The sequence below is a fragment of the Chiloscyllium punctatum genome, chromosome 16 (assembly GCF_047496795.1).
Source record: "Chiloscyllium punctatum isolate Juve2018m chromosome 16, sChiPun1.3, whole genome shotgun sequence".
Lineage (NCBI taxonomy): Eukaryota > Metazoa > Chordata > Chondrichthyes > Orectolobiformes > Hemiscylliidae > Chiloscyllium > Chiloscyllium punctatum.
In genome coordinates this window covers 33,956,921-33,979,599 of record NC_092754.1, presented here as the reverse complement: position 1 = coordinate 33,979,599, position 22,679 = coordinate 33,956,921, and the positions used below count along the sequence as shown (strand labels likewise).

General features: G+C 41.1%; 1 long non-coding RNA gene across 1 annotated transcript; it reads left to right on the top strand.

The window, feature by feature from the left end:
- Nucleotides 1-302: 302 nt before the first annotated feature.
- On the top strand, nucleotides 303-19,987 carry LOC140486857 (uncharacterized). Its single transcript, XR_011962641.1, has 3 exons — nucleotides 303-398; nucleotides 18,211-18,257; nucleotides 19,924-19,987. It is a non-coding gene; the product is annotated as an uncharacterized lncRNA (long non-coding RNA).
- Nucleotides 19,988-22,679: the final 2,692 nt, after the last annotated feature.

Below are 22,679 nucleotides of genomic sequence, written 5' to 3'. Positions count from 1 at the left end.
GCAGGGTTTAACCCTTGCACTCTGGTTTTGTCTTTTTGTATGTGTTTTCACTTTTTTTTGGTGTTTGGGCTGAGCCCCTGTGAGAGTGCACTTTTCCAGATGAGCTGTTCCTGTGGGTGGGCCTAGCCATTTGTCAGTGGACAAGTTCTCTGCAAAGGCTGAACACCTGTGAGTGCTGGGAGGTGAGCATTTGCTGTCTCCTGGAGCTTGGGGGTGTGGAGGACTCTGCCCTTGGGGGATAAAACAGGTTTCTATAGAGACTGAACACCTGTGTGCTGTGGGGTGTACTTCTGCTGCCTTCAGGAGTGGACTGTGCATACTGGAGTGCACTCTGAATTTTGAAGAGAAAGCTGTCCCCTCGAGTCAGAGTGTGGGTAGGCCTTCCTTTGAACCAAAAGGTGAGTAGGCTGCTCTGAAAGCTGGAGGGTGGGTAGGCCGTTCTGAGTGCTGTTGTCCCGAGGAGGGGTAATCAGGACGGGCTGTCCTAGATGTGGTTGGAAGGTGTGGCAGAGCGGCTGAGAGCCAAAAGTTGCATAGGGGCAGGCTGACATTCCCTGTGCACTGTCGTCCCAAAGAAGGGGACAGGCTGTCCTAAGGGTGGCCGGAAGATGTGTCAGGACAGTTCCCAGGCTGGATGGCATCTCAGGAGGGTGAGAGCCAAATGGTACGTAGGGGCAGACCAAGAGTCTGAAGGTGGGTAGGCCATCCTCAGTGCTGTCACCCCAGGCAGGTCCCAGGGTGTGTTGTCCTAGGGGTGGCAGGAAAATGCGAAGGGTGGGTGGGCTGTCCAGATCACTGTTGGCCTGGGTGGTGGGGGTTGGGGAAACAGGATGGGCTGTCCTAGGGGTGGCTGGAAGGTGTCAGGGTGGACTGAGAGCCAGAAGGGGTATAGGGACAGGCTGCCATGGAGTGGCCAGAAGGTGGGAGGGATGGATAGGTTGCTGGGGTGGTCTGTATGCTATGCACTGTTTATCATCTCCACTGGACTGTCTTATATGTATTTGTTACTGTTTTGTGATGAATGAAAGTGAGATTTGAGGTTTGTCCTCACCTTCCCTGAAAACTGGTTGAACATTTGGGTTTGGGGCCTGGCTTTACTGGTCTCTCTTAACAGCTGTGTACAGAGAAACAGCAGTTTATGTTAATTGTTTGTAAACTGTATGTTTAATAAAATAAACATAAACAGGAGGATAAAAAATAACCAGGGGGATAGGCAGGTCAGAAGACCTCCTTGTAGATGTGCTCCTGGTCCTAGCCAGTCTGGCCATTAACAGGTCCAGGCAGCAGGCTGTGGAGGGGTCATTAGGGCAAATTGTTTGCCCCTGTTCCTCACCTAAGTCAGGGCCTGGGTATCCTTGGAGAAGGAGCACATGGTGTCTACCAACACCCTTGAGATATTCTCAATTTGTTTTTTAATTCCTTCACTATGAAGACACCATGTGCACAGTGAGTTAACTTTCTTCCCTTAAGACTGAATTTAAACACAGATTTCATTTTTATCTAATGAGACAAGTGTTGCCCATCACTGCCAGCTCTTAGAACGGTGATTTTGTTTTAAGACCAATTCCTACTGGATGGGAGTTCTAATTGACAAACTTACTGAAAAGAATAGGTAAGCTGATGCAATAATTGGGGAAAAGGGTGCAGCAGTGATCATTCAGGTTGGCCCAATCTCCTGGAGTCAGAAGCTTAAGGGCTAAGCTATGTTCTAGTAGTTTAAAAATATGATCTGTGCTGGTACCTCAATACAGTGCTAACTTACCACCCTACCATAAGTTGTAGAGGTGAGGTTAGGTATGTGTCTTGATTCATGGGCGTGGTACACATTAAGCAGTATTTGAAGCTGCTGGTGCAGTAGTGGGATATGACTTTTGAAGATACATTCATTGATTTACACTATTTTTGTGAATTAATTGATATTTTATGGTGTGGCAACCGGGTGCACAGTGCTCAACTCCTGGGCTTGAGTTGTAATGGCTATCTTGTCCCATTGCTTCCTGAGAATTTGTTTGGAGGATCTTTTGGCTCCCTCAGATTAAAGAACATCTCTGGTCCGTGTCACCTTCACCAAGGCCTCTACTGTCACAGTGGAAATCTTGAAATCCACATTCTCCCAAATTGTTTGTTTGTATTTAAGGTTTCCCATGGCGAATCAGTTGTGGAAAACCTTCTAACATTTACTATAGCTTCAGGGCAGCATTCCTTTAAGTAGTACTGGGTGGCTTAAAAGTGAAATAACTATATAACTGCTGTTAATTAGGCAGCAGCATAAAGTTAGCTTGCTGCCTACATCAATGGCAATAGATGTAGGTGAACTCTGCTTTGCAATTTTTAGGGTGATTTATTTTCCTAGTTCCACACTACGTTGTAGATCACCACATCTCATAATTTCTTCATGGTCTCTAGTTCATCATGCAACTCGTCTGACATACAAAGTTGGATGAAGAGAAAATTTTTCTAATGAAGTATTTGAAAGATTTGAAGCTGTAGTCTTTAATTCTTGTTACAAACTTGGTTCTATGACTATAATTTCTCTCCTTAGCAACTGTCTGAGACTGAGCCAGGTTCACAACCTTAGTGATGCATTTGACACAGACACGAATGTTCAACGAATATCTGTGTTGTCAGCAAAAACTATAGTTTCTGTAACAACATCCAGACTGACGTCTGCTCATCTATGGAAAACTTAATCCAAGCCTTTTTAAAATTCTTTCATGGGGTGAGGGGCCACTAGCAAGGTCAGCATGTTATCTATCCTTAACTACCCTTGACCCAGTGTTTGGCTTGTTCTTATAGGACAGTCAAAGGTCACTCATAGTTCTGTCTGGTTTGCAGGTCTCCTTCCTTTAGCGGCATTAGTGATCCAGATATATTTTTAACAACAATCATTGATTGTTTCATGATTACCATCACTGAGACCAGCTTCATATACCGGATTTTAAATTAAAGTTCCACTAGTTGCTATAGTGATATTTAACTCCACATTCCCAGAACACTATAATGGATCTGTAGATTGAGCAAACTAACATGATAAACTATCACCTGTCCCCAGTTAACAGCTATAACATGCGACTAATGCAATGCTCTCCAACCTGGCCTCCAATCTACTATTCTACCCAAAATTAATCACAGCCCCCAAACAATTCTAGCTCACAAATAATAATTTGTTTTTAGCCTTGTTTACCCAGCATCCTGCACATGCTGTTTATCATAACTCCTTGTCTAACAAGGCCTCAATTTTAAAACCCTTGTTATATTAAAATGTCTCCATGACCTTTCCATTTCAGTAGCCTCTTTCAACTCTACTAACTTCCAGATTATCTACCCTACTCCATTACTCACCTTTTGCATGCTCCCAAAATTTAACTGCCTTTTTCCCTAGCTGCAGAATTGCCTCCTTAAAACATTTCTCTCCACTTTTAAACATGTTCTGTAACATCTATCTTTGAGCATGCCTTTGCTAATCTGCCTGAAAAGCTCCTTCTATGGCTCAGGACAAAAAGTGACTTTAATATCACTTTTGCCAAGCCACTTTCTTATGATCAAGGAACGGCATAAATGTAAGCTTAAAAAATCCTGCAACACCAGGTTTTAAACAAATCGGTTTGTTTGGAAGCACTAGCTTTCGGAGCGTTGCTCCTTCATCAGGTGGTTGTGGAGTATAAGATCATAAGTCGCAGAATTTTATAGCAAAAGTTTACAGTGTGATGTAACTGAAATTATCATATTGAGAAAGATCTGGATTGTTTGATTCCTTTTAGAATGACCATGTTAGTTTCAATTTTTCCATGTAAATCCCAGAATGTCCTTTTTTTAAAAAGTTACGTTCTCAAGTGAACTTTAACAATAGGTGCCAAGTTGTCTCCATAATGCACTGAAAGTGTGAGGTGCCCTGTGTGAGGCTGTCTGTGCCCCAAGGTTCGAACTGATTCTATTCCTAGAAAAGGAGTTGCAGAATCATACATGGATTCATGCAGTTTTTGAGCAAAATAAAATATAATTCAGCAAGTATAAATTCACCCCACAAACTTGTATATGGGTGTGCATGTGTGTGAGTGTCTGTGAGAGTGTTGTATATGAGTGTAAAGGGGTATAAGTCTGAGAGATGGTGTATGGGTCTGTTGGAGTGTATGTGTGTATAGTGCAATGGGGTCACCCGTAGTATGACATGAACCCAAGCTCCTGGTTGAGGCCATACTCACAAGTACTGAACTTGGCTATCGGCCTCTGCTTGGCCACTTTGCGTTGTTGCCTGTCCTGAAGTCTGCCTTGGAGGATGGTCACCTGAAGGTCTGAGGTCCCAGACAACTGAAGTGTTTTCCAACTCAGAACACTCCTGTCTGATTGTGTTGCTACTGCAACCAATGAAAGGACACCACACAATAAAATGGCCAAGCAGAGGCTGATAACCAAGTTTGGTACCCATGGGGATGGCTTCAACCAAGATCATGAGTTCCTGTCACACTACAGGTGAACCCACTGCATGTGCACATGCTCACTCATGCAGTCCCCCTCATGCACAAGCTGTCTCTCATACACTCTCACGTACGCATGCACCCTCTCAGTTATGTCCCTTTACACTCTCTCTTACTTACATGCACATATACTCTCACACGCTCTCAGACACTCAACCTCCCCCACATGTGCATGCACAAGTTTGGGGTGAATTTCTAGTTGCAGAATTACATTTTATTTTGCTCAAAAACTGCATGAATCCATGTAAGATACTGTAAGACCCTTTTTTTAGAAATAGAATCAGTCTGAACCTAGGGGCATAGATAACCTCACACAGGGCCCTTCACACCTTCAATGCATTATCTGAGAAGACATGGCACCTATTGTTTAAAGTTCACTTGAGAAGGTAACTTTTTAAAAAAATTCTGGAGTTTACATATGAAAGAACTGAAACTAACATGGTCATTCTAAAAGATGAGGGACTTAACAATCCAGGTCTTTCTCAATATATAATTCACTTACATCACACTGTAAACCTTTGATATAAATTCTGTGTCTTATGATCTTATACTCCACAACCACCTGATGAAGGAGCAGTGCTACAGAAGCAAGTACTTCCAAATAAACCTGTTGGACTAAACCTGTTGGACTAAACCTGATGTATGATTTTTAACTTTGTGCATCCTAGTCCAACACTGGCACCTCCAAATCATAATCATAAATGCAAGTTTGTTGAGATGTTAAACAAAACACATTCATGACTCTAAAGGATTCCAGGGCATTATGGTAAAGAGGAGCAAGGGAATTTTCGTGTCTTAGTCCATATTATCACCATCAGCAAAGTACTTTAATTCGTCATTTTCATCGGCTGTTTGCTGTTCGTAAATTGGCTGCTATTATTTCCTACGCAGTAACAGTGAATGTGCTTCAGATTCTGAGCATAGACACAAGTTCTCCTTTCCAGCTTCTAGTCCCCAACATTAACAACATTCACCTTGATTGAAATACCTCCCCCACCCCACCACCTCATAGAAACTCAAAGCAGAAACTGCAGAAAGAGAGCAAATCTCCACAGTGGTTTACCCATGCCGTATCACTTGGAAGCACCTGATCATTTTCTATTAAGCTTGGATCAATCAGTAAGAGATGTGTTCATGATTGTGAATATAATGCCCTTTGGCTCCAGTCAGAGTCACATGAATAATAAGTAACCCTGCCATGGAAATACATTTGTCAGTGTATTAGCATTCAGTAGGCTCCTGCAGAGAGTCTCAAGGGAATGCTGCCCAATATGTACAGTGCCAGCAAAGAGAAATAAACCAAGTACATTTTAAAAGATTCTTTTGATTTTAATTTGAATACATAATAATTACAATTCAGGCCACAGAGGCAGAAGAAGGGGAGCCCAACTGCCAAATTAAACTGTCAACTATTTGAAGACTGACTTGCTGTATTGCATACAATGGCTCCGCAATTACGTTTTAATTATTGTTTGCTTGCAAGTAAGTAAAGAAAGGTGACAGCATAAAATAAAGAGTAATATTGTTTTAAAATGGCAAAATTTACAGGAGATTGCTCAGAATGTGTTTAAGACTCTCAATCTGTTTGCATTTCAACAGGGGCCAATTATTACCTTTTCATCTCCTGCATTTTGTCTTCATCCATGATAACGAATCATTCATATTTATGGGTTCCTAGACAATATTCCGAATGTAACTAAACATGGTTCATTACTTTTCCAATATCATGGATGTTCACTATGTCTAAAATTATGAACTGAATTCTTCAGGGAAAACCAAAGTAGATTGTGAAGTTTTAAATCGCAGAATGCAGTTTCCACTCTAAGTGATTAGAATAACAGGATTTTTAGCACAGAAATAGGTCTCTCAGCCCAATAGATCTCTGTCAGAGTTTATGCACCACATATTCCTCATTCCACCTTGTAACTAACCCTGACAGTATATTCTTCTACTCCATTCTCCTACATATGTGTATCTAGTTACCACTTCAATGCATCAAATAACATGGAAAGGGCTTGTTAAAGAACTCTTTGCTCTGAGTCATAAGATTGTAGGTTCAGGTTAGGACATAATATTTATAAAACAATGAGGGTTATGGAGTTAATGAATCAGCTTTCCCCAGTGTAGAGGATTTCACAACTAGTGGGTGCATTTTAAGGGGAGAGATTTAACAAAGTCGTGAGGGCAAACATTTTATAAGGGTGGTTCGCATGTGGAATGTACTTCCTGAGAAAATGATGGATGTGGATACAATTACAATGTTTAAAAAACACTTGAATAAGTATATGAATAGGAAATGTTTGGAGGGATATGGACCAGGAGCAGGCAGGTGGGACGAGTTTAGTTTGGGATTATAATCGACATGGACTGGTTGGATCGAAGGGTCTGCTTCCATGTTGTATGACTCCATGACTGTGACTATGACACTAGGAAGGAGTGCTGCACATCCAAGCTTTTGAATAAGTTGTTAAATCAAGACCCTGTTTGCCCTCTTAGTTGAATGTGAAGATTCATGTAATTATGTTGTGATGAGCTGGCCAAATCTCCCCAGTGTCCTAACCAATGTTTATCCCTCAACTAAAGCAATAAGAAAAGGATTATGCGCATTATGCCATTTCTCTTCATGGAAGTTTGCTTTGTGCAAATTAGCTTCCTGGTTTCCTGCAGTTACTAGACTTCAAAAAACTACATAATTGGCTCCATACAGTTTGCAATGCCTCCTGTTCATGAAAGGTGCTGAACAAATGCAAATTTTTGTTTTATTAATAGACTCTATTGCTAAATGTGGTCGTGAGTTTCACATTCCAACCACTCCATGAGTAAAATAGGTTTGCTTGAATCTTTTGATTTGATTTATCACTAACTATCTTGCATTTATGATTTCTTGTTTGTGGATTCCACCACAAACCTGGAACCACTTTGTTACGCTTGTGTTTATCTTCCTATGATTTCCATTTGCTCAGCATGATTATTGTCATTTTGACATGTTTGTGATTATTTCAAAGTTATTGTTGGTAAGTTGATTAGGTAGGATGGTGCAGCAGCTCACTTTGACCATTCTCAGTCTGGAGCAAACTCCCTGATAACTGTAACTACAACCACTCTCCTTGACAGAAGTAAGTTTCACCACATTAACAGTAGGGTCTGTGCAGATTGCATTACTTCACTTTTTATCGTTTCAAATGTAGTCTAAATGTACCCTCAATTTAGTGGAGTGGATATTCTTGTTGTGGTGTTAAACTGGAAAACCTGTGGTACTTTTGTGGCAAATGGACTCATGCCAGTTGGCGAGATAGAGTAGAATCCCTACAATGTGGAAGCAGGCCAGTTAGCCCATCAAGTCCACACGAACCCTCTGAGGAGCATCCCACCCATACTATTCAAGTAACCCTGCAGTTCCCATCGCTAAGCCTGCACATCCCTGAACACCTAAGAGCAATTTAGCATGACCAATCCATCTAACCTGCACCTCTTTGAACTGTGGGAAGAAAACAGAGCACCCAGAGGAAACAAACATAAATACAGGGAGAATGTGAGAAGTTTGCACAGAGTCACCCAAGGATGAGGCAACAGTGCTAACCACTGAGCCACCATGCTTTTATGGAAAAAAATCATCTTTTCCTTGATACTTGGCTTATACATAAAGTGTATCATTATGAATCTTTCTCCTAACCACTAGCCAATGGTTATAGTCTTTTGACATAACAGAAAACTTAGATCAAACTCAAGGCTGACTGCTCCTTTAAAGGGCACTGAAACATTCAAAATTTAAAAGGAAAGTTGACTTAAATCAAAATGTAATACTGAGGTTAAGGATGCATCCCAACCCCTGTAATGCCGACCAGTCACAGAAAACCTTAAGTGTGCATCCCTCCTCTCTCTGACACCCTGGCACAGACATAACTGCAAAAAGAACAGAGTTTAGATCAGAGTGGTGCTGGGAAAGCACAGCAGGTTAGGCAGCATCTGAGGAGCAGGAAAATCGACGTTTCAGGCAAAAGCTCTTCATCAAGAATAGAGGCAGGAAGTCTCTAGGGTGGAGAGATAAATGGGGGAGTGGTCTGGGGAGAAGGTAGCAAGGGGTACAATAGGTGATTGGGGATGAAGGGGATAGATCAGAGAGGAGGGTGGGGGAAGGTAGCAAAGAGTACAGTGGGTGAATGGGGGTGGGGATGGAGGTGATAGGTCAGAGGGGAGGGTGGAGTGGATAGGTGGAAAGAGAGATTGGCCCTTCCCAGATCATGAAGACAGTGCTGAGCAGGAAAATTGGAACTGAGATAAGATGGGGAGGAGGGGAAATGAGGGAACTGATGAAGTCCACATTGATGCTCTGGGGTTGAAGTGTTAAAAGGTGGAAGATGAGGCGTTCTTCCTCCAGGCATCGGGTGGTGAGGGGGCAGTGGTGGAGGCTCCCTGCCTCTATTCCTGATGAAGGGCTTTTGCCTGAAACGTCAATTTTCCTGCTCCTCGGCTGCTGCCTGACCTGTTGTGCTTTTCTAGCACCACCCTGATTTAAATTCTGTTTTCCAGCATCTGCAGTCCTCACTTTTGCCCTGCAAAAAGAACAGGCTATTGAGTCTGGCAACTGCCACAGTGCCTTGCTGCCTGACCACTTGGGCCAAGCTCAGGAGCAGTTCCATGAAAAAGTCCTTCAACATGCTCACCCTACAGAGTGATCACAGATCAGGAGGGTGGGCCTGAAATGGAAACAAAATTTGAGAGGTCCATTTTAAATAATGAAATAAAGTCTGTAACCTTGTACACCTGGTGTAGATATGGCCCACAGACTCCTCCCAACACTGCAGGAAGTCTCAGGTAGCCTATGAGAATGTGAATGTACTCAATCAATTGACTCTCTTCATACTATCTCAGAAAAAGCCTTGAAACAAGTTCAGTCAAATTAAGTATGAAATAGTAAAGCCTATTAACACAGTACAGTAATGAAAGAAAATCCCAGAAAGTAACTTAAACAAATTTAAATTTAAATTTGCTTACAGGTGGTAATTTTGCACCCCAACCTCTATGCTGCCTATTGGTCACAGAAGCTGTGAATTGTAGCAGTTGACATTCCATATTCCTTTTCCAAGGACAACCGCAGATGGGAGCTATAAGATCATTCATAACAACGCTTTGATTGACCTACTTAGTTAGTCCCAGAAACAGGTACTAGAGAAGGTCCTTTTATTTGCAGCTCCTCCCTGCATCAAACAATCAAAGATTAGGAGCATGGGGCTAAAATGCAAACAAACTCTGAAGAGTAGCTGTTCAAATAGTGGAAAAGGGGCTGTCACACATCTGAACTGTTTACACCGCCCAGCCTCCGAAAACACAGACAGAGAATGTGAACCTATATAACCTACTGGCTTTTTTCATACTATTTTAATAAATTGATGAAAATAATAAGTTGAATTAAGCCAAGTTGAGACAAAGTAATCTAACAGCAATCCTTAAAGGAGGATTATGATACTTGGTTGCCCTGTAGCCATTCAGTGTGGAATGCAGGAAACAGCAACTTTGTATAATCTGTTCATTTTAATTGTAGCTATTTGTGCTATTTATTGGCTACATGCAACAGTAGGAGTCCATTATCATTAATTCCTAGCACTATAACACAACAAAAGCCAAATTAAAGATAAGGTGTGTTGTGGCTGCTGAGATCATTGGGACTAGTGTGCCTTTCAAGAACTAACAATAAAGTGGAGAGACCAAGCACAAAATATTTGGACAATGCACTGAAGTGCTGTAGAAGAGTGGAAGGAAGAAATATCTGTTACTTTGAGCGAGACCAAAGGGCTTCCAGAATATGCCTAACAGAAGTGGCAAGAGAAAGTTGAGGAGTGCAATCGCGCGATTATACCTCCAAGAAAATGGATGTTATGCATGAAGAAATCAATAATTTCACACATGATCAAAGTCAATGAATGCATTTCTAAAACATGCCACTCACAACTTCTTCTATTCAAGTCACCAATTCTGCATCACTCATCTTACAGTAATCTTGACTAATATATCTAACAATCATATGCTTAATCTTGCCCTTACACACACAAAACTGTTGCAAATTTCAAAACCGCATCTCACAGACCATCAAGATTCAACCACAACAATCAGATCACCCCATCAAATTGCACAATATCGCTGATGCACTAACCCTTCTCTTGTAGGAGAATGTAGAATACAATCTAAGGCTGCAGTAACTGGCTGCTGGTCTGTGTGCATGTCCAAACCCCCCTATGGAGGAGACACTGCTGGCCATGGTAGTGACGCCTGTTACTGAGGCTGTGGCCCTGGTGGGATGGAATTGATTGAAAATAAAATTATGCTTGTACCTAATCGCTCATCCTTCAGCTGATTCGCACCTCATCCCACAAGTTCTTCTGACCGACAAATTGCTGATGATGTAAGCATTTATTTCTTATTTTCTTCTCATTTTATTCAGCACTTTGTGTCTTTCACGTAAAACTGAAGGATTGAAACTTGCTCAAGCAGTGTGGAAAGTGCAGAAGACAATCATGATAAAGAAACATGGCTAATCGATTTCACTGCCAACAGCTGTATTTACTACAACTTAGAACAGCAAGCTGACAGTAGCTCTTTCTAACATGGAAGTTCTTTCTCTCCTCAGACTATTTGTGTCCCCTGAACTGCTTTTCAGTGACATCTAAACTGTCCTGAGTGGTCTATTGAAATCCCTGCTCTGAGTCCAGCCACCATCGCAGGGTATTATTGACTCTTGCCACTTAGCAGCATTTGGACTGAATGTTCTATAAATACTATATTTCAACAGAGAAAGCTATTTTCCCTGTTACAAATGGAAACACAGGAAATGGATTTATTCACAATTGACACTACTCATGAACTTCATCTCGAGATGAAATTTGCTTTGAAACATGAGGCACAAATGTACTTGAACTAGGGAAGAATGAAGGGATAGGGCATGCGCATAATCTTTGGAGAATAAGGTCACAAATTAGCTTTGCTGGGGGAAGACTCAGATAATGTGACAAGCCAGTCTAAAGAAGATTGGTGTACACACTAAAATGTTTGATGCATTGGAATCCTCCCAAAAAGTCTGTCCACGTTGTCAAGGCGCATGGAGAGGTCTGGTATTCTTGGCACGGTGCTTAAAACAGAATTTGGAGCCCATCCATTTCAAGGCTACACCAACAGTACACTTCTACAGTCACCCATACTGAAATATCTGATGTCAAAGTGTGGCGTTGGAAAAGCACAATAGGTCAGGCAGCATCCGAGGAGCAGGAGAGTTGCCATTTCGGACATAAGCCCTTCAGCTGATTGCTAATGGCTCAGCTTCCATTGCAGCATAAGCAGCATTCACCCAATGACTAAGTTCTGCAATAGAAGCTCATGATGTTATTAAAGTTTTCAATCCCAGTGTACAAAGAAGCTTCCAAGGTGTCACCGTTGCCCTGTCATTTACTCCCAAGCAACCTGCTCCCTAGAAACTCTCTATTAAGGCCTCCTGTTGAGAGTCTTTCCTTCCATCTTGCTCTTCCCTCTTCTAACAGAGTGTGCTTTTCCATGTGGTCACTTCCTTTTTCCTAATCATGTTCAGCATGTGAATTTCCTTTACTGGCACAGATCGCGATATTGTTGACACAATACTGTGTGGAGTTTGCACACTCTCCCCATGTCTGCGTGGGTTTCCTCCGGATGCTCCTGTTTTTTTTTCTCTCACAGTCCAAAGATTAGGTGAATAGACCATGCTAAATTGCCCCTAGTGTCCAGACATGCGCAGTCTAGGTAGGTTAGCTGTGGGAAATGCAGGGTGGGGCTGGGTTGAATGCAGGGTTGTTGTGGACTCAATGGGCTGAATGGTCTGTTTCCACATGGTAGGAATTCTATGATTCTGTGATTTCTAATGATATTAATGCAGAAACAGTACTGTCACAAACCAACTAATCTTCAAATTTGAAATCTTAATGTAACTTTGCTTTTCAATTCACTGGAGCCCCATGCTAAAAAGTAGATTCTTTGTCTCACCTCACCCCAAGAGGTTCACAGTTTGCTTCAAGTCATTGCCATCAAAACAGCCTAATTTTGGCAGACCAAGGAGGACATGAGATGATCAAAGAGTAGGTACCTCAGCAGCCAGATGGGAATTTAAGAATTGTTAGTACCGATTACCATCCATTATCACTGCCAGTGGACTGGCTGCTTCATTTTCTATTGTGGTTTTGATCTCTAGCTATCAGCGTTTAGTGGAATTATGGAATGCACAAATTTACAGATTGAATTTAGATGTCACCTATGGTTCAATTGGCATTGTGCTCAGCTCTGTATTCAACAGCTTAAATCCTACACTGAAGCCAAGCTTAAAGCCTTGACTGGCATTCTGATTACACTGAGTTACTATTTTTTTGGATGAGTCGCTTTAATGAGGTCATTTCAGATGAACATGAAAGATGTATTGGAACTATTTCAAAGAACGGCAACATGCCCCTTTCAAATCTCAAGCAATGTCACTAAAAGAGAAATTATCTGGCCATTATCACACTGCTGCTTGTGGGACATTGCTGTCCTTAAGTGGTTGCTATGTCTCCTGCACTATAATATTGACAACATTTCAAAAGCACTTCAATGGTTTTGAAGCTTTTTGAAAGGAGATAACTGAAGCAATACCAAGTTTTTTTGAAATAGAGTCATCCAAATTTTCTGTTCTTTAGTTTCAAGGACAAAAACAAGTTATTTTAGAAAGATGGAATCATCCAGAAGGTCAAGAGAGTGCGGATTTCTTTAAAAGCAAGAAGCAAGTCATTCAGAGAGAAAAAGGCCTTTACCATCAGCAAAGCAGTTTAGCAGTACCCAAATAGGTCTGGACAGAAAAGAAGAGATCCTGAATGGCTTAACATTGGCAAGAGAGTAGCTTCAGAAACAGAATGCAGAAGAAGGATTTAAAGAGCCTACATTAAGAAATAAGTGTGCTGTATTGGCAATTTGTTTAAGGATCTCAGGAATTGAGAAGTAGCACTGAGTAAATGCAGAACTTTGCTAAAATAAAAATTCAAGCTGTGCTCTCTCAACTTTGTTATCCATATCAGTGATTTGGAGGAGAACGTACAAGGCATGATTAGTAATTTTGCTGATGACACTAAAATAGGTGGCATCGTGGACAATGAAGAAGGTTATCAGAAGTTGCAGCAGGACCTTGATCAGCTGGGGAAGTGGGCTGAGAAATGGCAAATGGAGTTTAATATAGGTAAGTGTGAGGTTGTATTTTGGAAAGTCAAATCGGGGTAAGAGGTTCATGGTGAATGGTAGGGCCTTAACGAGTTTAGTGGAACAAAGGGACCTTAAAGTTTCGCTGCATGGTTCTATGAAAGTGGAGTCACAGGTAGACAGGGCAGTGAAGAAGGCTTTTAGCACACCGGCCTTCATCAGTCAAGGCATTGAGTATAGAAGTTGGGAAATTACATTTCAATTATGCAGGACATTGGTGGGGCCCGGTTAGAGTATTGTATTCAGTTTTGGTCATCTTGTTATTGGAAGAACCAATGTTATTGAACTGAAAAGAGTGCAGAAGAAATTCACAAGAATGTTGCCTGGACTCAATGATCTGAGTGATAGGCAGAGGTTGGATAAGCTGGGACTTTTTTCTTTAGCACAAAGGATACTGAGGGGGGGACCTTTTATAGAGGTGTATAAGATCATGACAGACATGGATAGGGTGAATGCACTCAGTCTTTTTCCAAGAGTTGGGGAATCAAGGACAAGAGGGCATCAGTTTAAGGTTCGAGGGGAAAGAATAAAAGGGAACCTGTGGGGCAACTTTTTTTTAAATAAAGGGTCAGATACATAAGGAATGGGATGCCAGCGCAAGTGGTTGAGGTGGGTACATTAACAACATTTAAAAGACAAATACATGGATAGAAAAGGATTAGAAAGATTTGGGCCAAGTGCAAGGAAATGGGATCAGTATAGATGGACATTTTGGTCAGCATGGACCTGCATGTGTCAAAGGTGTTGTAGGACTCTATGACTCTATAACAAGGAACCTCAAAGTGGAAAGTAGGTGACCATTCACTGACCTTTTAAGCATCTGTAAGGTAAGGTTAAGAATAAAACGTTTGTGACACCAACAATAAGATTATTATAACCAGTTTGTGGTGTTTGTAATATAGTTAGTCTTTATTCCTTTTGCATGCAATTACTTTAATGTCCTTTTTATCAAAATTGCACTTGCAGTTTCTTGTCTATGCATTCTGTGACTGATCACCACAGCATCAAGTTACAAAAAATAAAATTTATGGCTGATTAAGCCAAGTTTTATGCAATGCTCTGACCTGTCAGTATTACCATTAGCTGGGTTCATAATGGGAGGATCCATGATCCAATTGAAAACACTGATAGAAGAACCAAAGATGTCATGAGAATCTGAGAGGTTCTGATCTGGATGTGGTGAAATTCAGATTCAGGCATGGCTTTCAAATAGACATTATGTCAGAGCACAAAGATAAAACACTTCTCAGGATTAAAATTAAAGGGGAGGGGAAGGAGTCTAGATGAGTTCTCTTGCATGGACACAAAGTTTTAATCAGTTTCTTCTGTGCAGTACACATTCTGTACAGTAAAAATGTCAGGAACAATGTATATCAGTACAAAATGCTTCAAAAGGACAAAAATAATTGAATATGCAAGTGAGCCAATATTTGCCCCGTGGGTTTAACATGGATTCTTATTCTTTTGTAGACTATGAGCATTGTTGCTAAGGCAATAATTTGTTACCCTTAAATTATTCTTGAGAAGGTACACTACCTCCTTGAACTATTCCATCCAATGCGCTTTGGTACAACTCTCAATGTTGTTTGGAATTTCCAGGGTTGTGAGCCAGTGATAGCAAAGGAATGGCAATACAATTCCATCTAAGATTGGTGTGTGGCTTGGATGGGAATTTTCAGGTGATAGAGGTTTTAGGATGGGAAAGTGCTATTGAAAGAATATTGGGTGTTGATGCAGGCATTTTGCTACCTCTGTGTGTCAGTGATATAGGGGTTCAATGGTTAATTTGTTGCCTGGGCTACCAATGAAGTGAGTTGCTTTTTTTCTAATGGTGTAAAGCATCTTGGAGTTGCAATCATTCAGTCAAGAGGAGAGCATTCATTCACAATGGCACTGACAATCAGAATGACTTGTCCTTTGTAGATGGTGGGAAGGCTCTGGGGAGCCATGAGTTGAATCACTTGCCCAGCTACGGACATTCTCTTGAAGCCAAAATATTGAAATGACTGGTCCAATTCAGTTTCACCCCAAGGATATTGATAGTAGGAAATTCAGTCATGCTAACATTATTAAATGTCAATAGGTAGTTAGACGCTGTCTTGTTGGAGTTGGTCATTTATGTTATTTGATGGATAAGGATGACTCAACAATAATACTACTCGTGTCCAAATAGTCCAGATTGGAAGTCAATATCTTCCAGTAGAATAGGAGGAAGGATCAGAGAGAATTGCTTTTGAACCTTGGCTAGCCCTTCATTACTGAAATGATGCAAATTAAGATCCAAAATTTCACACTGTAGATCAATGGAAACCCTGGCAAAGTGGCATTAATGACTAAAAATAGCATGTTTATACTTGGCTTCAAAGGTTTCCAGAAATCCTTTGCAGAAGGAGAAGTTGGTGCTTTCGGGATATACTGATGAGTGAGAGCAACCAACAGTTATGTAACACCTTCAACAACCTGAAAGCATTCCAAAGCATTTTAAAGGCAATGGTGTGCTTTTAGTGTGTAGACAATGTTGCAAAGGAAACACAACAGCCCATCGGTTCAAAGCAAGGACCTTCAAAAAGCAAAGTACTAATTATCACACAACCTGTCAGTGATGATGATGTGGTTCAAATGAAAGGTCAACTTGAGAGCCTGACTCTGTGGAAAGAGAATAGGACTTGCTAATTTAAATCATCAACATCTCATCAAGAACTGTTCAGCTCATACATTATCTGAGAAGCCTCACTTAACTTTGGTTGGAATAATATTGAAGATAGCATATAGGATGCCGATTATTCTGGCTGCTTTGCTCTGGATGGTATCAAATTCCTGAATACAGTCAGAACTGAAATCCAATCAACTCAATTATTCCTTGCTGATGATAGACAGATTTTGGAGGTCAGAAGGTTACTTACTCAGGAGGAATTCCCAGCCTCTGACTTATTCTTGTAGCCACAGTGTACAGTATTTATTGCTGATTTAGTTCAGTTTCTGGTTGATGGTAACCTCTAGGATTTTGATGTTGTAGGTCCCCTTAATGCTGTTGAATGTGAGGGGAAAAATGGTTAGATTCTGTCTTGATGGAGATGATAATTTTCTGCCACTTGTGTGATGTGAATGTTACTTGTGACATCACCTCAGGGCCTAAGAAATATCTTGGAGTATTTTCTAAATGATAAAAACGAAGAACCGTTGAGAATCAAAGATATTTGAGAGATCAAACAAAAATCAGTTAAAGCTGTTAGGCAAGTCAGAAAAAAAACATAATCAATAGGATGCTGTGGGGCTTGAAGTTCAAAGAAGAGGAAGCTTTTATTGAGTTGTGGTGAGACTTAGTCAAATTTACCTGCAGTCACGAGTGTAGTGCTGGAAAAGCACATCAGGTCAGACAGCATCCAAGGAGCAGGAGAATCGATGTTTTGGGCATAAGCCCTTCATGAGGGGCAATCTTTATTGGTCATCCATCCACTGAGGAAGATATGTCGAGATTTTCCAACAAGCCTACTCCAGATATACCTGCAGCACTACCTTTAGTTTTCAGTATTGTACTTTAAGAATCGCATATTGCCTGGGAGGAGGTGAGGTGTAGATTCACCAGAATGAATGGAGTGTAAAACTGAGGACTGGTTGACTCCAGGGCCCTGGACAGGAGTTTGGGGTACATGAGGATGCAATAGCTGTGACCCTCTACTAATGGGGGCTTGCGTCAAAAACCAGGACAGGTGGCCGAGGACAGGAGAAGCAATTGGCCCTGTTCCTGGCTGCCTCCTTTCCTTAAGGAGATCAGAGGCTGGTCCAATAGAGTTAAAAATCACACAACACCAGGTTATAGTCCAACAGGTTTATTTGGAAGCACTAGCTTTCAGAGCGCTGCTCCTTTATTAGGTAGTTGTGGAGTAAAAGATCGTCGGACACAGAATTTAGAGAAAAAGTTAAAGTGGCAAAATAATTCAAGAGGGTAGATAGAGTGAAGTTATTTTCTTTTTGGGCAAAATCAGGAATGAAAGAGGATAAACATAAAACTGGAATCATGTCCTTTATGAAGGGAAAGAATGGTAGAAATATTAACATCTGCCACAAAATCTGTGGGTTTTGGAACATTCAGAGCTTTCAAGATGATAACTGATTAAAATTTTGTATGATAAAGTTATCAAGTGATATGAAGCTATGGTGGGTAGAGTTGAGACACAGATGAGATACGACCTAGCCCAGGGAGGGCATGGCTAACAATAAAATCCTACTCCTGATGTGACAGACAGCATCATAGAGCACAGAACCTGATAGTACCTGGTCTGTGTGGTTCAGTACCAAATTATTGGTCACCATCCACTTAGGAAGGTATGACGAGATTTCCCAACAAGTCTTTTCTTTAGAATTCATTTCTCTCTCTGAGCACATACAATTTTGGAGATGCTCATGGCTGCTAGTGAATCATTTGCATTAATATTTAATTTTTAATTATTCTAGTAATTGATGACTAATGCAAAATACAATTTTATGATTTCAGACTTGCGTTAGGAACTTGGAAATTCTATAATGAATCAATCCCCCCAGGTAAACTTCAAGTTGTTTATACAATTTCTGTATATTTGTGAAATAAATGATGTGTCAAAGAATCTTTTTTTTTCCCTCACCAAATGCTCTTCTCCTCCCACACCTTCCTACCCTACGGATACTTATTTCCTACTGTGTTAAGAATCTCTGATTACCAGTTGCCTCCTGGCATCTCCCTAAATAACTGCATCTCTTACGCAGCAAGACTTGCAACCCAGGAAATGGTGAATTGAAATCTTACCAGAGCAAGTTGTTAAATTTACTAAATCTGTTAAAACGAGAGCTGCAGCGTTGTTGTGAAAAGCCAAACTGCTCACTATTACCCTTTGGGAAGAGAATCTCTTCCCTGTTTCCAGCCCTCTGCTATACTTGACTATATGCCACATAATGAAATTCAGCCTCTGTGATCTGGGAAAGTGCCCCATTTTACGACATAGGCGTTAAATCTGTGGCAGGCGCTATTATCTTCTGTAAATACTCATGGTTATTAAGATTCAAAAATTATTCCAAGTTAAGCAGCTTATGAATTAGTTCATTGAAATTAATTAAATCAGGGATACAGATGATAAAATCTTAGGAATGATCATTGTCCTAAATGGTCTGTGCTGCACGACATTACAGGAAGAAACTGTCATTTGTCAAGATGTTTTATTTCTTCTAGATAATTTACTAAACAAAATAATGAAATTGTGCAAATGGACAAATATATTAAATTAGTATTAAATATGTGCCAGTAATGCATTCATTAATTAATTTGACACAGCTCCCAAGATGGCAGTCAGTGCATTCTCTTGAGTTGAATCATACATGCAGGCTCGATCCACAATCTGATCTCAATTTTTACAGTTATCTACACATAAATTAGTCCCAGAGCTCCTAGAGTAGGAATGGTTGAATTAACTCTGAATTATGCCACACAAAGCAGAGGTTCTATTAAATGTAACTCTTTACAAGACATGCTAAGGCCATGCTTCTTCAGCCCGACAAACACAGACTCCAGTTTCTTGCGATCTGGCATCAATGTAACAGTTGATTTTGCACATGGCTATTTATAAAGCAGACACACAATTAACCCTTTATGTTACACATACTGTCTTCTGTTATCTGCCAACCTCTGTCTACAATGTAAAATTTGTGACCTCAGTGTCTATTAGAAGAGATTAAATTCCCTCATCAATAATAATGAAGATAAACTGCTTTTACTAGAGTCGTAGAGTCCGAGTAACAATAGTTGCTCAATTGGTGACATTCTTACCTCTGACTCAGAAGATTGTGGGTTTAAAGTCTATGTGAGTGAATTAAACTAATCGTCAGAGGTACCATTGATCAGAGGAGATTATTAACTTGTAGCTCTCTCTGTCCCAGGATGTTATTTTGATAAACAGTAGAGCAATTCTTCCTCATGACCTGATCAATTGTTATCCCTTAATCAATGCCATTAAAAATCATATCATTTCATCATCATGACATTCCTGTTTGAGGGAGCTTCCTGTGTATAATTGAATCCCACATTTGTTATGTTCCAACTCTAACTTCACCTCCAAAATTATATATATATATGCAGAACTCACTCAATTTAATCAAAAGTTTTACAAAAATTAAAATAGAATGCCAACTCGCTCCTATTTTAACCCACTTTTCTCTTTTTTTTCTCCTCCTCCACAAGAAATAGCCGCTTGTGTGACCATCAGTGGTCATTTCCATGACTGACAGCAACCTTTCGTCACATGGTGAGCTTGAAGAATGGGAGTTACTGTGCTATTTGACAATGGGTGCATGGTTACATTAGGTATATAGCACTGAAACACGCTATTTGTCTTACCATCCCATACCAGAGTTTATACTCCCCTTATGTCTCTTCTCGTCTTTCCTCATCTAAATCTATCTTCTTAATCTTTTATTCCCTTCTCCCTCATATACTTCAGTGTCAAGATTACAGAGGTGCTGGAAAAGCACAGCAGGTCAGGCAGCATCCAAGGAGCAGGAAAATCGACGTTTCAGGCAGGAGCCCTTCATGAGGAATGAGGCTGGAAGCCTCAGGGGTGGAGAGATAAATGGGAGGGGGTAGGGCTGGGGGGAAGGTAGTTGAGAGTGCAATAGGTGGATGGAGGAAGGGGTAAAGGTGATAGATTGGAGTGAATAGGTGGGAAGGAAGATTGACAAGTGGGACAGGTCATGAGGATAGTGTGAGCTGGAAGTTTGGAACTGGGTTAAGGTGGAGGGAGGGGAAATGAGGAAACTGGTGAAGTCCACATTGATGCCCTGGGATTGAAGGGCTCTGAGGCAGAAGATGAGGTGTTCTTCCTCTAGGCGTCGGGTGGTGAGTGAATGGCAGTGGAGGAGGCCCAGGACCTACATGTCCTTGGCAGAGTGGGAGGGGGAGTTGAAATGTTCAGCCACCGGGGCGGTGGGGTTGATTGGTGCGGGTGTCCCAGGGATGTTCCCTGAAAGTGCTCTGCAAGAAGGCATCCAGTCTCCCCAATGTAAAGGAGACTGCATCAGGAACAACGGATGCAATAAATGACATTTGTGGAAGTGCAGGTGAAACTCTGTCCAACCTATCACCTTTACCCCTTCCTTCATCCACCTATTAGCTTCAGCTTAAATGCATCTAAATCATTCTTTTCCATTCTCTTGTTATTGGGTGTGTTCACGATGTTTGTTTTTGAAACAATATGCAAATATTCCAATTAGGGAAGGGGCCATATTACACCTGATTTTGGGAAATGAGCCCAGCCAGGTGATCAAAATTTCATTAGAGGAGTATTTCAGGAACAGTGACCATAACTCTGTAAGTTTTAGGTTGGTTATGGAAAAGGAAATGAATTGTCCTCAGACGAAAGTATTGAGGGAAGGCTGACAATATTAAGCAGGAACTGAGGATGTACACTGGGTAGGCTGTTTGAGTGTAAATTTGTATCTGGCATGTGGGAATCTTTTAAAGGCCAGTTGATTCGAGCTCAGGACCAGCTTGTTCCTTCATGTGAAAATGGGAGGACAGGATTCGGGAATCTTGGATGGCAAGAGAAACTGAGGGCTTAGTCAAAAAGAAAAAGGCAACATACGTAAGATTTAGGAACCTGAAGACAAAGTCCTTGAAGAGTACAAAAATATCAGAAAGGAACTCAAACAAAGAGTTGGGAGGGCTAAAAGGGGCCACGAAATGTCTTAGACAAGCAGGATTAACAAAATTCCCTCTGTGTTTTTTCCACATATTAGCAGCAAGAGGGTAGCTAGGGAAAAGGTATGTCCACTCAAGGGCAAAAGAGGGAATTTATGTGCAGAGCAGAGGACGTGGATCAGGTCCTTAACAAATACTTTGCATCATCATTCACAAAGGAGAAGGACTTAGTGGATGCTGAGCCTTGGATGGGTATGTTGATATTCTAGGGCATATTAGAATTTAAAAAAAGGAGGTATTGGGTGTTTTGGAAATCATTAAGATAGACAAGTCTGCACGGTCTGAGGGGATTTATCCCAGAATACTGAGGGAGGCAGGTGAAGAAATCCTGGGGCCTTGATGAATTGTTTGTATCTCTTTTAGTCATAGGAAAGGTCCCAGAGGTCGGGAGAATAATCAACATTATTCCTTTTGTTTAAGAAAGGCAACAGGGATAGTTAGGAAGATACAGCCAGCGAAGCTTGTGTCAGTGGTTGGGAAAGTTTTGGCAAAGATTCTTAGGGATAAGACTTGCTCATATTTGGAAAGTATAGATTTATTAGCGATAGGCACCAGGGCTTTGTGTGGGCAAGGTCATGTTTCACAAACTGAATTTTTTGAGGAAGTGGCAAAGATGATTGATGAGGGCAACACAGTAGATATTGTCCAAATAGACTTTAGTAAGGCCTTTGACAAGGTCCCTACAGCAGGCTAATGCAAAAGGTGATGTCACGTGGCATCTGCAATGAGCTGTTAAGATGGATACAGAGCTAGCTTAGTCATAGAAGACAGAGATTAGTGGTAGAAGGGTGTTTTTTCAGGCTGGAGATCCGTGACCAATGGTGGTCTGCAATGATCAGTGCTGGGACCCCTGTTGTTTAAAATGTATAACTGATTTAGTGGCTTGTTTAGAAAGTTTTCAGATGACACACAGATTGGGAGAGCTGCAGATGAGGAGGATTGCCAAGGGATCCAGCAGGATATTGTTAGGCGAGAGACTTGGACAAACAAGTAGCAGATGGACTTTAATCCAGACAAATGGGAGGTGGTGTATTTTGGAAGACCTAATGCAGGAAGGAAGTATACAGTGAATGGTAGAACCCTGAGTGCCATTAACATACAGAGGGACCTAGGCATACAGGTCCTCAGTTCTCTGAAAATGGCAATACAAGTTGATGCCATGGTCAAGAAAGCATATGGCATGCTTGTCTTCAGTCGGAGCACAGAGTCTAAAAATTAGCAATTCATATTGTAGCTGTATA